Here is a 15211-nt window from a genome sequence, read left to right as displayed (position 1 = left end):
AGACGGATAAAGAGTTGAACGAACCCACGCGCGGGCCGAACCTCGCTAATTTTTTAAAGACCCACCTCCGACCAGTATTTCTACTATCGAAGAGGCCACCGTTGAAGCCGATGAAGGTTCTGCTTTCTGCTGCGTAATAGAGGCGGGTTTACGCGGCGAGTTTTAGAGGGAAGACCCCTCTACTCGGTCGTAGAGTCGCCGCAGCATTTTTATGGCAAAAAAAGAACTGCGGCGTCAGATATTAGAGATCCTTCACCGAAGCTATCTCAACGAGCGGGACGGAATTTAAATCACCGATGACAATCGAGTGAACTATAATGCTACTTTCGACGGTAATCGGCTTCAGTAAGATTATCTTCTGATCTAATGAGTATTTTGCGCAGTACATATATTCAAGATTATCGTAAAGAGATTGATAAATCATGAATAAATAAAAGCGGATATAAGGAATTGATTTACATCTACGATAAACTATTGTAAGTCAATTCTTGTATCTAAAATTTTTACAGCGATTAAAATAAATAACAATATATTGCTAGTAATATTTTTTTGCGTCATTATTAATGGAAGAATAATAAAAATTATATTTCCGCAATACGTATTAAATTTATTTTAGCCAGTAAAATGCTAAAGGAAAGCTACGTTTCAACCTATGTGGCATTAAAAAAAAAAAAATTTTTTCCAATATTCCTAATCAGATCAATTACGTATCTCTCGGATGATCGAGAATCTTTTACGTACTTATCAGTTATTCATAGTTGAATGATAGAATCGTAGAACAATTCTGCGAAAAAGATTGTTTAAAAAAATTAGAAATTTTATATAGCACTTTTCATATTATAAATTATTTATTTTATTTTTTCATATTACATTTAATAACGAAAATAAGGTAACGTGACGCGGATGGCTGATAGCACTTATAAATTTTGATATATAAAAAGTTTTGGTATATATTAAACCAGTTAATTTTTTTTATACTCTTCATAACTACCGTACTAACAAGAGCGTTTTATATATTGAATCTCATCTAATCCGAATGAATCTTATTAAAATGTACAATGTACTACAATGGCAATATAATATCGTATACGACACGATACTGTTATATGTATATAGTCTGATTATCACGCGAGAAAATGAAAACGACCGACGATTCTAGCAAAAGAACATAAAACGCTTTTATCTCTTGTGAACTTAAACAACATGTGATACCGAGTTGTGAAATAATTAAATGCTTGCCGCTTCGCTATGTCTTTGCGACATAATGATGACTATCGATAACTAATGAATATAGTTACCCGAACAAAAAGCGATGCAATACTTTACTCCTTTAAGGAAACATATACAGATATTCTTAAAACGTGCCATATTTTGAGAAATATTACCCGAATTATCTGTGGATATTGTCAGAACATGAGTATTAAGTTGCACGTCAAAATATTATTTCGCATGAGATTATCGCGTAAAATCGTACTTTCCCAAGATGTGTTTTGGCATCGAATTAGATTAGTGATCTTTTTCTCATGAATCCCCAAATCACGTAATCACGCTATCAATATTCACGACGGCGCATCGTCCTAAATACCCCCGAGAAAAGATACGAAAAGAAATTGATGTCGATTATAAACCATATGTTTTCGGCATATTATGTCGATTGTGCTATTTTCTAAGGAGACGCCTGCGCACGTGACCGGGCGAGAAAGCACGCACGTGACGTCAGGGTGCGTCTGGGAACAGCTGACCGCATTCCACGATAATTATTTTGCATAATCGTGGTGGAAGCGGCCATACGGCGGAAGCCTTATTTACTGTGTCCGCGAACAAGAGAAAGAGGCCGACACGAGAGCAAGATAAATGGGGGTGGAGTGAAAAGTAGAGGGGGAGAAAATTCGAAAGGGCCCTCTCTCGTTGTCGTGGTAAAAGGGGAAGAGGAGGGGGGGGGGGAGGGGGGTCTGCAGACCGACAGCCGCGACCCTGGTCCAGCTGTCAATAGTTTCGCGGCCGACTCGCACGTTGGCTTTTAAAGTTTAAAGATCCGACCGCGATGGCGTCTCGGCATGCCAGCGGTGCTCAACTCGCGGCACCGTGGCAAAGTTCTGTTCGTAACGCGGAATAGATCACGGAATAGACAAATATAATAAATTATCTAAAGTGCACATAAGTTCAATATCGGATTGTGCATTAAGATTGGAATTGACTAATCGGGACAAAGAAATTTTTCCTCCTTTTATTCTAATCGTTTAAACTCTAATTTTCAATATATAGTCTAGCATTGATTTAATTATCAAACAGAGAAACTGCGCACAAGATAAATTTTTCCATAATAAAACGTCAATTAGATGTTTCAATATATATATATATATTTTTTTTTTTTTAGTTTACGATATTATGTATCGGTTTGCGGTTAAGTGTCGCATTAAGATTACGTTCAATTCTACGTGAAATAAAGTTTTATTTCCTCTTTGCATTTCCTATCGATGACTCATTTATTGATGTCAGCTATATTCCGAGAATTATCAATGACTCGATATTGCGAAAATCAATTATGCGACTTTTAAAGTAGAAGCAAAAATAAAATCGCGAAAGCGGGGATAACGAAACGGTGACGAAAGATCTCTAGATGAAATATCTACAAAAGGAGACTAAGGAAAATATCATGGACCGAGCACAGCTACCGAGATATTTGTATACCGTATATGGTTCTGTTTAGCAGCATCTTGCCACGTCTCATGCGACCTACATTATGTTCCTTCGCGCGAAGACCAGCATTCAGCGTATCTCGTTTGAAGATCTAGGATCTTAGGATTAATAATGCGATTACGAAAGATATTGTCTTAAAAATTATTTTATTTACCTTTATGAAGAAGTTTGAAGAAGTTCTTTTGTTCTGGTTAACATCTGCGAGTCCTAGCTAGAAGCTCCTCTTTCGACGCTGCAGAAAAAAAATTTAGTATTTATTGACATAAAGTATAAGATATATACATGTGTAAAAGAGCCGAATATGGAATTGACAATATTTAAATATTATGTAAAGATAAGATAATTTTAAAGGTAGAAAAATAAATGACTTTTTTAATGAATCCGCTATATATAGCCCACGCAAAAAGCTATCACCTAATTATCTTGTTTCATAGTAATGAAAAAGGCTAAAAGGTACACGATAATTTTCATAAAGAACATTGTATTTTAAAAACCAATTCAAGTTATCATCAAAATTAGGATAGATATTCTTGACGATGACGATTATCGATGATATCATCAAATCGGTAAATCGTTCAAAGAGACACTCTGACGCAATGACGAAACTATGCGTATTCTATCTATCATTGTGGAATCATATCGCGACGTCGGTCGTTCAGCAAACTACGAACGTAAGACCTTTTGCAATCCCGGCCGCACGTCTCCGAGAATGGTGTGTCGCGCACATAGTTGTCGCGTGACGTTGGCGAAGAAACGACGCCAACGACAAACGACCCCGGTAACGGCGATACGTAGAATAATAAAAAGAGAGATGCGGCCGCGATCATCCGCGGTTCCGTGAAAAACTCAAGTGAACGAACACCGCGCCGTTTGGGATTCTACGCACAATCGATTATGCTCGATATCTGTCTTATATTTTGCCATCGAGTCTTGCAATTATATTTGTTCGCGAAATTAAAACGTCGCCGCTTTAATTAAGTTCTTTAAATTGCGATCGCAATTATGCAGATCATCGTGTACACTGGGAAAAGAAAAGTTGTTAACTTGACTAAATTCCTCCAACTAATTACTATTTCTTTGTATTTCTCTAATTGAAATATTTAACTATTTAAATCAAATATACCTCATGTTAGATTTAATTATTTAATATATGTCGTATTTGACTTAAAATATTAAAATATTTCGATTAAAGAAATAGTAATTAGTTGGACGAATTTAGTCAAGTTAACAATTTTTTTTTTTCTCGGTGTATATATTCAATTTAATTACACATATATGGTTTAAGATAATCATATAGACATCTATTAGCTAATCATAAAAATTCCATTAGAGGATTATACAAGATTTGGTTTTTTTTCTGTTTCCCCCCCCCCCCTTTTTTTCAAAAGTTTGAGTGCACGAGTTTTACTACAATTTAATTCTAACGGGTCTGCAAATCCCCCTGATATTTCATGTTTAGAGTTAAATTACGCATTGCACATAGAGATACTTGACTCGCGCGAACTACGCGATAACGACATACGATACTAGGTTTTCTTACATGCGTTTTTTCGCTCTTGCGACACCCGTTATCGAATCAGACGGATCGAATTAGCGGAACGAGAGAACAGAGAGAAGGAACGCGGCCAAAATTAATTTCTGTCGCGACCTTCGCGGCGAACGGATTTCTGCGCGCGTGGCAGGAGAGTGGAGATTGGAGGAAGAGAGGAATATTTTCCAGCGATATGATACACATCTATCGCTACATCCTGCAGAGAAAGAGAGAGAGAAAGAGAGAGAGAAGGAGAGAGAAAAAGAGGACGGTATTTTCGATGACGTAACTTCGAGCGCGCGACGCATGTCGACGATTGGTCACACAGCCAGATTGCTCATCCGCAGTTTATCCTATACACGATTCTCGTTACCGGCGTGCTATCACGCGCGGACGACTATGCTCGGCGGATCGTTTTACACTATCCTATGATCCGACGAGATGGAATTTGCTAACTAACCGATATTTCGACTTCTTCAAATTCTGAGTAATAAACGCGTTAGAATTTATCGTTAGCGCGTCGTTTGAGCGCGTCCGTATGTCAAATAAAAATGACAAAATATACCACATGTCAAACCGACAACATATTAGTTTACAATAATCGAGCACACGTTTCTTTCTTTTGCAACAATCAATAAAGATCGATGCGTATAAATGAATACGTATGTTACGATTAAAAAAAAAAAAAAAAAAAAAGTATGCTGTTTTCAGAATTATCTGATTATTCGACATTTCGGAAGTGAAATCTCAGCGTGTCGAGTTTAGCCGGAAGTAAAGCCTCGAGACACGCAAGAATAACTCCCGGTATCGCGTCGATACCATCCAGGTATCGCGAGAGGTGGGTAACGGGGCGTCCCGGCGGTTACCACTATGAGAATTCTAATTAGAGATAATGACGTCATTAAAGTCTGAGCCGCGACGAGACGGAATGGTCTACTGCGCTTACTGTACATACGTACCCCATTTTACACACGTACAAACGTATACACACAAGCGAGATATACACATGTACTCGCGGCACGCGAAACGAACTTTGTTTCGAGAACGCGCGTCTTACGCTCGAGATCGTCCCTCCGATGCTACCGCACTATTGTTAAACTATTCCCGGGAGAGATTTACAATCGCTCGCGGACGGAAAAGGAGGAGGTTGCTCTATTCGCGACCCTCTCTGTTCTCGCCTATTAGATAAGGCAAATGTCAAACTTGCAATTCAAAACAATTCGCAAGATTTATACAATACATTTATGAATTGTTTGACCAATTTTTAACTCAATATTTATTGAGAAAGCTTGGATAAAATTTTACTTTTTAATAACGTATTCTGCATGCATTCTTTTGTAATAAATTTTTCAAGATTAATTTTCGAGGATTTATTTATCTTCAACAGTTTATCACATAAAATTAAACTCTAATCCTATCAAAAAATTCATAGACAAAACATGACTTGAAGCATAAAACATATCGTACATGCATGATCTCTATTACGATATTGGAATATTTTGAAGAAGAAAAAGAAGAAGAAGAAGAAAAAAAAAACTTTCCACATTTCAAATTTAAAAAAGGAAAAAAGAGATTAAAACGCTTCTCATTACTTCGGCTTTACCAATTTTATTAAATTTGGCTCTAGAAAGAAGCTAATTTATTTTATATTTAAATATTACGTTTTTTTTTTAATCTCAATACAATTCACCCGCCCTTATTACTCTCTATCGTTATCGATATGTATTACTATCGGGGTGGAAGCGACTCACACGAACGGCACAGTCGCGTCACGTCCGGAATAATAATCGCATACGAAAATAATGGCAGCGCCTGTTATCTCTCGTTTCTGCGCGCATACATTACGACGGCACGGAGTCATTCCGTGATTCATGACGGTTGTTAAAGCAGTTCGCGGAATTACAGTAACGGACACGTCGGCGGACTCTCGACCCCCGACGAGACCGAAGGAATTTGTAAATAGAAACGTGCAGGGGCGACAGAAGTTCACGCAAAGTGTTGCCGCGATGAGGGAGAGGGGAAAAGAAAAGAAAGAAAGAAAGAAAGAAAAAAAAAACTTCGAAATTATATCCGCGTTGGCGATTTTAAGCAATCTTCGTAACACACTCGCTCGTTATTACAGAATCTCTTATAAACTGATTGTTCGAAGGAATGCATTGTTCGAAAACTGTAGAAAAAGTATACATTGATTAACAGAAATTCGTAGCTATTTTTTAAAGCGATAAAGCAAAAGCCACGAGTTTCTACCTTTCATCTACGATTTATAGAAAAAAAATTCAATCGACGATTTTTAATTTCTTTCGATGAATTTATCGGCGTAATAAGCGTGCACCATCGTTGACGGATACGTCGCTGCTCGTCGCATATTTTCGCGCGCGCATTGGATAACAGCCTCGTAACACGGCGCGTCGCGGTGACGCAACTCGGTTCGAGCTAAGCTCAGAGCTCGTCGGCCAACAAAAGCGGCGGACGGGACGAGGGGGGGAGGGGGGGGGGACAATCGCGAAAAGGAAAGAGACGGCAAAATTCAGCCGACGTTTCAAGTCAGACCGAATCTCGCATGTACGTGTGATTCTCCGAGCGTCCTCCCTGTCTGCTCTCTCTCTCTCTCTCTCTCTCTCTCTCTCTCTCTCTCTCTCTATCCAACTTTTAGCGTACTTTTTCCGTCGGTCCGTCTCCGATCTGATCGCCCTGTCTTTGTCGGCGGGGCGTCGTATATCTGTCTCGCTTCGTTCTGAATGTGTGACGTCAGTGCGGATACCTGTTGCATGCCGAGAGAGAAGCGTTGGTGCGTGCAACGAATGATCGAGACGACGGCGCCAATGAAACGAGAGAGAAAATAATAAAGATTGATTTTGCTTCGGGACATAATCTCTTTAGATTCAACATCGCACAAAGCTAATTACAAAATTTAATTAATTTATATAGTTGTAGAGATATTTATAGTTACAATAACGATAACAATTATAAAAGCGGTTTGTTTCCCCCCCCCTCCCCCCCCGCCATTTGACGTACACGCAAAAGTATACGATTTATTTTATTTCTGAAAAAAGTTAGTCATCGCGAGAATGCAGAGAGATGATGTATCGGAATGTCGCGATATTCTCAAAAATGTCAAAATTTTGCGAGATGAATCTGTCTTGCGTAATATATTGTACATCGTTTCTTTATCACCCGTGACTTTCGTTAAACGCGACACCAATTTCTCATAATTATTATCATTTTATAGCAATAGTATTAATCGCGTTCATAGAGTATGCCGACGAGGCGATCATTAAATATCATTGGCGGAAGGAGCATTGACGTGAGCGACTAGTTCGCTGGGCTGGCTTTTCAGAAAGATCGGAATCAACGAAAATAGACAAGACACGGGGCTGCCGTCTCGTTTGGACCTTCGCCAGTAATGTGGCGCCGCGGAAAAATCTCTATGACGAAAGAGGGAGAGAGAGAGAAAAAGATAGACCTTAGTTAGAGTCGTTTCGTGCGAGTTATTTCTCGTCGATGGCTACATGTGCATTATTCTTTTTATTAACATGGATATTTGCCTCTTTCGGAAATAGTGTGTATTACTCCCCCTCCCCCCCTCTATCTCTCTCTCTTCTTCCTATCCATATTCTTTTCTCTTTCAACAAAAACTTGCTAATTACTGACGATAGCTTGCCTTTTATCATATTTTTGTTTAACGATCTTGTATGTCTAAAATGTCTAATAATCATTTTCCTCGTTCAAGATATTTAAATCAGATTCGATATTAATATAATTTTTTGCGCACATATTAGATTGGCAACCAATCCGCTGTATCACGCTAAAAGCAAGAAAGAATAGCGCGATCATATCTGTGCGTGTGCGTAAAAAACGTGTAGTCATTCAGCTGTGGCTCTCGCAATTTGGGGAAGAAATTATCGCACGCAACGTTGATAAAAAGCAAACAGACCTATAGCAAGCAAGCGATGATAACCGCGAACATGCGTATTATTCCGTACCCTTCTCATTCAGTGGCTCTCTAATCGGATACTTTCTTATCGAGCCACGGAAACGACCTGTGACTTTTACGTACGCGCTACAAATCATACATTTAATTCGCCAAGGAATATGTGTTGGCCGATTTAATATGAGAATTTTATATAGAAGATATCTATATAAAATCAAAACACGAAATTATATATAAAAATACAAACATTGTATAAATTTAGATTATTATTTTGTTAACATCAAAGTTTTCTTAGCGATATTCTATACATTCCAAAATGACTGATTTCATATAAATTAATTTCATAATGTTTAAATATTATATAACACTAACTAATGCATAGCAATATTTTTCACATAATATTGTATTGTTATTCATAATATTATATTCATGATATATAATCGTAAACAATTAGAAAATCACATAATAATTATTTTGCAAATCGCGAAGTTTGTAATATTTAATAGGTAAATTGAATTAAAAGAGCGACTATTAAATGAGAACTTAAATGAAAATGAGATCCAGTAATTAAATAATATTCCCGGTAAAGATATCCGCTAACATTACTAAATACTAAAACTTTAATCTCCTATAAATTTCCTAGTGCGATATCACGATATCCTATCACGATACCCTGTCTCCATCTTTTAGCATAATCTCGGGATCGACCGACCGATATTCGCCGAACGGTATAGTACTTCCGTCTCTATCGGGGAAGTCGGGGAATGCGGTTGAGAGTCGCTGTCTTAAAACACGCTCCGGTCGCCGGCACGGAAATAGAACGATTGGACCTTAACGCGCACTTTTGCGCCTTTATGTAACCCGGCCAAATTTATGACCGTTATCTATTTAATAATACGCGGATTTACTCGCGCCATTCGCAAAGATCAAACGATCCCACGTACGCACACTGCCGCGCGCGAGTGCGCACGTGCCGCCGACACACAAGATACGCACATGTACGTACACGCACGCACGCACGCAACGCGCACACGTGCGCGCACGCCTGACGTAAATTTCGCGCGCCAGTACGTTCACCTCTTCGATCTCATCGCTCGTTCTTCACGGACGCTTGAATGTCGAGTTGTTAATTCTCCTCGCTCGAGGAACATCGAAAACTACTGTTCGATCGACGGCTGGCTGTCTAAATAAAGGCACGTTCGCCGCTCCGCGCGGATCCGTCGTGCTATCTCTCACTGGACTTGCCCTGTTTTCGGCTACGCTCCCCTTTCACTTATTAAGATAAGTCGAGATATGTGGAAAAACAGGATAAAGGGATGTAAACGAAAAAGTTTCGTTCGATAAATTTGTTCTCGTAACTTCAACGAAAATTCAACAAACCTCTTGAAATTTTACATATTACGTTGGGGAAAAAAAAAGTAAAAAAATAATTAAGTCAATGTCTTTGTTCTGTTAATATCTATATCTGATTTCATTAAAACAAGCTAGCCATTCGTCTATTTTATCTGAATGAATAAGAAATAATAGAATGCCTCGTATTTCACATTAGTAGTGCTACTTAGTTCGTGGAAAGACCTAGTAAAGGGCATAGCAGAACTGATTTAAACCCAAACTATATTAGTATTAACATCATATAATTGGCGCATTTAGTCGTTAACTATATTTTTCAAATCTTACGTTTTCTCTGTATTATTTCTATTCCGTTTTACTTCGATCATGTTTACATATATATTTATTAGTACTTACACGCGTACGATTTTACGAGCATGTGGAGTGTACTTTGATACAGTTGCAAGATAAGACTTATCTTACCCTTACATAGATTTTTTATCTACATAGCCTTTATAAAATAAATTCTCATCAGGATCAATTTTTAAATTCAAACAATACGCACACGTAATGCTTATAATAAGCAAAGGATATATTTTTCTTATTTTTTAGTTAGATATAAAAAATACTGTATGTGTACGTATGTCAAAATCACGACGGTCGAGTGATTCGCAGCATAACTTCACGAACTAACACGAAATACCACGATTTATATCTATACATATGTACGTAAAAATCTATTTAGATGAAACGGCTACATGTATCGTAAAAGATACGTAATATAACTTAGGTTTATAGCGGGTCGCATATCGCTACTAATCCATTTAATAATCCAATATGATATAGATATATTTTGACAATCTTCTTGTACTGATTGTGCAAATTATTTAATTGCAATAATAATCGCACAATAATTTCTATTAATTCTTTATTTATCTTTTTTTGAATGTAAGCAATATAAATTCATAAACAAATTAAATTCGCAAAATATTGTGTATATGGAATGATATTTTAATAATATAATATATTGATAAAAACCGTTTCTCTCTAAATAAACTTTTTAGATCTGGAAGTAAATATAATTTCGTTGAATTTAAATTTCTCGATGTTACGTAAATATATAAGGAGTATGTAACATATACATAATAATGTGAAATGTTTATATTCGTTATAATAATAACGAATATATAAGTAACGGTAGTAACAATATTTGGCATAAAATTTATCGTTTACTTTGCATATTATTTTTCGTAACATCATTAATTAGATTGATTCCGATTGTCGTACGAGATACTCGCTATTACTCGCTCGCCGACGATTCGTCAATTTCCTGCGACGTCGAATTGACGTAGCGGAAAGGGTAGTGACGGTATTCCGGACAAGCGAGGAACAACGAATCGCTCGCACATATCGTATCATGAGCTGATTTTCCTCAATGGGCATTTTTCCGCTCACTAATAACGCGTTATCGACACATACCTTTACTCGTGGCGTCTTCAGTGACAGCTGCCTTCAGGATGGTTTCCTGCGCTCTTTCTCCGCCAGTTTGCCGTCTTCGTAACTATCACGGCGTCGGAATATAGCGTGAGACTTGGTCGTAGGAAATCCAAATACGAGTAGTTCCGGAAAATAGAGATGGCGGTCGTCGCGACAGTAATAACGCGATAGGCGCAAGCCCTCGCGCTATTACACGAATCTTGGCGTCGACAAGGTCGCGTGTGGCACGGGACATTTTTCGTTTACTCGTGAACTTTGAGAATCGACGGAATCATTCGGCCGTATTATCGATATAATACTCGGAATCGCGACGCGAGTTAAGGAAGAAGCAAGTGCGTGCGCGCAGTCCATCTTACAATTAGCCGGAGAAGCGTCGCAAAAGGCGTGAACTGTCAACCGCTCTCATCGTAGATAACCGGCTGGCAGACGGACGAGGACTGAATAGAGCAACCGATCGCTCGCGGATCCCCTCTCTCGCTCACACGTTCCGTGCTTCCCCCTCCTTCCCTCCAGCGCCGCGCGACGCGCACCATCATTCTACGTCTCGCGCTGCTCTCCCCTCCCTCCCTCCCTCCCTCCTTCCCACCCTATTTTTTTCACCGTTCCTTTCCCCGCTACGACTCCGGCAGTCTTTACGACACATCGCCGCGAAGCATGCGTGAACACAGTGGAAGGGGGATACACGAGGTCGGAAAACACGGAAATCATACACACATATATACAATATAATATACGAGCCGAAGAGACACGCAGCATTGTAATATACGAAAGTTTTCTCGCATGAAAATCTTTGTAGCTTATATCCGGTAATTTATGCGTACATTTAGACAAGGAGAGAAACAAAAATCTATAGCAGAGAATATTTTTATAATAATATATATGTATATCCCATATATGCTATATAAACGGAAGAATAATGGTAAAAATATATTTAGATAATATAAAATTTTCTTATATTAGCCGGATTGAAACCAAGCAAACAAATAATCAACAAACGAATGCGTGAATGAGTGTGAATTATTAATTCAAAAAATTTATTTTCACTCGATTCTTAATAAAATTTATATATGAAAAATAATTTTATATAATATTACAAATAAATAACACGCATACATACTTCTTTTCACTTACATTTGTTCGTTATTGTTTATGAGTGCTTCTTTTTTCTTTATTTCTATCTCCAGCTTTACACGAGAAATATCGCCTTATTAACGCGCGATACTTTGGGATACGTGTAAAATTACATGTCTGATGATATGAATGTTTATAAACATTTGCTATTTCGACTCGAAACGACATGTATTTCTAATGAGAATACTGACAACTATAGTATATCATTTAGATGTCTATTTTACGATACTAATATATCAGAATAAATAAGCTACATAATGATGCGGACTTTGTATCGATCCGTAATAAATTCCTTTCATAACAACTTTATGAATTTCATAAAGCGACAAATTATGAGTTACATACATTATTATCTTGATTATTTAAATAGCAAGCCAGAAATAAGTATTACGTCGCAACAATTTTCTAACAAACTTAAAACTTTAATTACGAAATATAATAATAGAAAATAATCATCACATAAAAATACTTATAATAATTATATATATGTGATTAAACTTAAATTATAATAACGTAATAAAATTATATATCAGCCTGCCTTTTAAGAAATTTTTCAAATATATACGTGCATTGCGGACGCTAATATTTTAAACATACCAATTTAATTGCGTGAGAGAGAGAAGCAAAAATTGCGTATTATTTCTTCAATTATGTACCTATTAACTAGCACAAACATATGCGAGTTATTAAATTATTATCATTACTGTCAAAATTCATATGGCGCCTTCTCTTGGCACGCGGTGTGGCAAGCTTTCGAAATGATTTCGCGAAATGGCCGTCGCTCTTATTTCTCCTCCGAGAACTTTCTCGAACGCTAGAAATAGCAAAGTAGCGACGAAAGTCCGCAATTGTGTCCTAGATTTAACACTAAATGTGATTTTTTTTTTCTCATTTAATGATAACGTCCAGCACACGATATATATTTGATAAATTATTAATACGTTCTTACAATTGTCTTTTTGTAATCGACTCATCAGATTCTTATACTATTATTTATTAACATATAATCTCAATTTGCAACTTAAAAAAAAAACAAAAAACAATACGTAGTATTGAGTTTATTTGAAAACAGTCCGAATCAATTGAACTTTACCTTGGAGTAGTTTTAAAAGTACAAACGCCGTATTACAAATGACAAAACAATTGAAATGCTGGGTCAATGAAATACGATTTGCATTTTAACGTCGAGGTGAGTTTCGGCCCGAATGAGCATCAGCCATGGTGAGCTCATGAATTATGAAGAGTCCAAAAAAAAAAAAAAAAAAAAAAACGCGGCCATTGCTATGTCTAATCCGCAGAAACGACAAGTAATAATATTTGTATAAGAATTTACGATCGATGCAAAAGAAAAATATGAAAAATAGGATATGTATTAGAAAGGGAAAATTTGCGGGATTTTCTTTTTTAGAAAGATATAAAAATTCGATCTATGTAAAAGATAACGAATATCGTGCCTTTGCATCGTGTGTGTTCGCGAAAACTCGTTAAATTTTAGAGAACCCGCGTACTGATATTCGATGCGCACATCGCGTATTTATACGCAGTCACACGCAATAGCACGCGATTATATCTATCACGACTGTATTGACGTTCTTATAGACTCGCAGAAGCGCCGGTGTTTAATGGCCACACCAGACTGCGGGGCTAATTGCTTGATCGAATGCGATTACGTTCCCGCGGATGTTTGCAACGTTAACGATATATCGTTGTCGGATTAAAATCCATGAAAAGCCGAAATACTCTACGCTCGTAAAAGTCTAATATATTCGCGACTCGTTGTTTGCAATCACTTTCCACAATCGTTAATCTAAACTGCGCTTATTCATGTGTAAAACATGTAAAATCTATAAGAAAACACATGTAGGGTAATAAAATAATAAATATTTAAAAAAATAGTCTTTTTTTAATGTTTTAAGTTATAATTTTTGTTTTTAAATGCAACTGTTTTATGGTTAATAAAAACATGATCAACTAGATGAGAGTTATACTGGACAAAAGTTTGCAGTATATCGATTGTTGCTGACCCGGTAGAATAATGTATATCGAAGAAAGTATATCTACAGTTCTCAATTCTAAATTAATGTTTTGCGAGAAAGTAGGAGACAAAGCGAAAAATGTTTAATAAGATATAATATGAGGGTCATATTATGTGTGTGTGTGTATGTGTGTGATTCAATACTATCTAGATTCTAGATAAATAACTGCTTAGCCAACGCTAATCCAATTGGGCTCTTAACATAATTGGTTTAGATAGCTATAAAATAAAAATAAAGATAAGAGGAAATTGAAATTACCATATAATTAAAAAGCCAGATTGCAAATTAAATTTTAATTATGCGTTATTCTATCAATTATTTTGTCGAAAAAAATTTATCGATGTAAACAAATTATTCCGCATAACACATATTGAAAATTTAAAAATAATGTAAAATAGCTAATTGAAATCATTTTTTTTTAACTATTGATGCAATTTAAAAAAAAATTAATTTAAAAAATATATAACAAAAAAAAACAAAAAAAAATTTTTTTCTAAAAATAAAACAAATTAATTCAAGATGGAACAATAAAAAATTAAGAAATACCAAATATACACATAGGAGGAAAATTCGATTGTACAAAGAATTCCTCTACCGAGAAACGTGGAGTATTATTATTTCGTCCATACTCGACTATTCTCATAACAGCCTATTAAACGATATCAAGTGTATTAGCGCAAACGAGCAATTTAGTCTTCCTCGCACGATGGGATCGCGTCGCAGTGAGAAAATTCAGGATGCGCAATAGAAAAAGCAGTATCATGTATAAAGTGTCGGAAGCCTATACAGAAATTTCGAGTGAAGAATAGTTTACAAATATTAAGACACAAAATCTTCTTTTGTAAAATATATTTCGAGAAAATGTTGGTATTGCAACTTTTCTCTTTTTTTTTTATATATTCAACATGAAACATTTTGATGATGAAGCTTTCGAATTAAAAATTCCAAAGAGTTTAAAGTGTTTCATTTGTATCGCGGGCCATCCTGTAATGTGTTGTAATGAGCACCTCGAGACTGTTCCCTCGAAATATCGCAGACTTATAAACTCGTCGCGGC

The 15211-nt window shown here is 36.6% G+C and overlaps 1 long non-coding RNA gene across 3 annotated transcripts in view; it reads right to left on the bottom strand.

The window, feature by feature from the left end:
• The window catches only part of LOC138937697 (uncharacterized), a 39494-nt gene extending 28009 nt beyond the window's left edge, over positions 1 to 11485 (bottom strand). For all 3 annotated transcript variants that reach the window (XR_011447552.1, XR_011447554.1, XR_011447553.1), the window contains exons 1-2: positions 10971 to 11485; positions 2855 to 2932 (exon numbers count right to left, since the gene is read on the bottom strand). This is a non-coding gene — a long non-coding RNA (uncharacterized lncRNA). The remainder of the gene's footprint in view (positions 1 to 2854; positions 2933 to 10970) is intronic.
• Positions 11486 to 15211: the final 3726 nt, after the last annotated feature.

The sequence above is a fragment of the Polyergus mexicanus genome, unplaced genomic scaffold (assembly GCF_030449975.1).
Source record: "Polyergus mexicanus isolate NDT 795.1 unplaced genomic scaffold, iyPolMexi1.0 SCAF_11, whole genome shotgun sequence".
NCBI lineage: Eukaryota > Metazoa > Arthropoda > Insecta > Hymenoptera > Formicidae > Polyergus > Polyergus mexicanus.
This window is presented reverse-complemented; position numbering and strand designations above follow the sequence as displayed.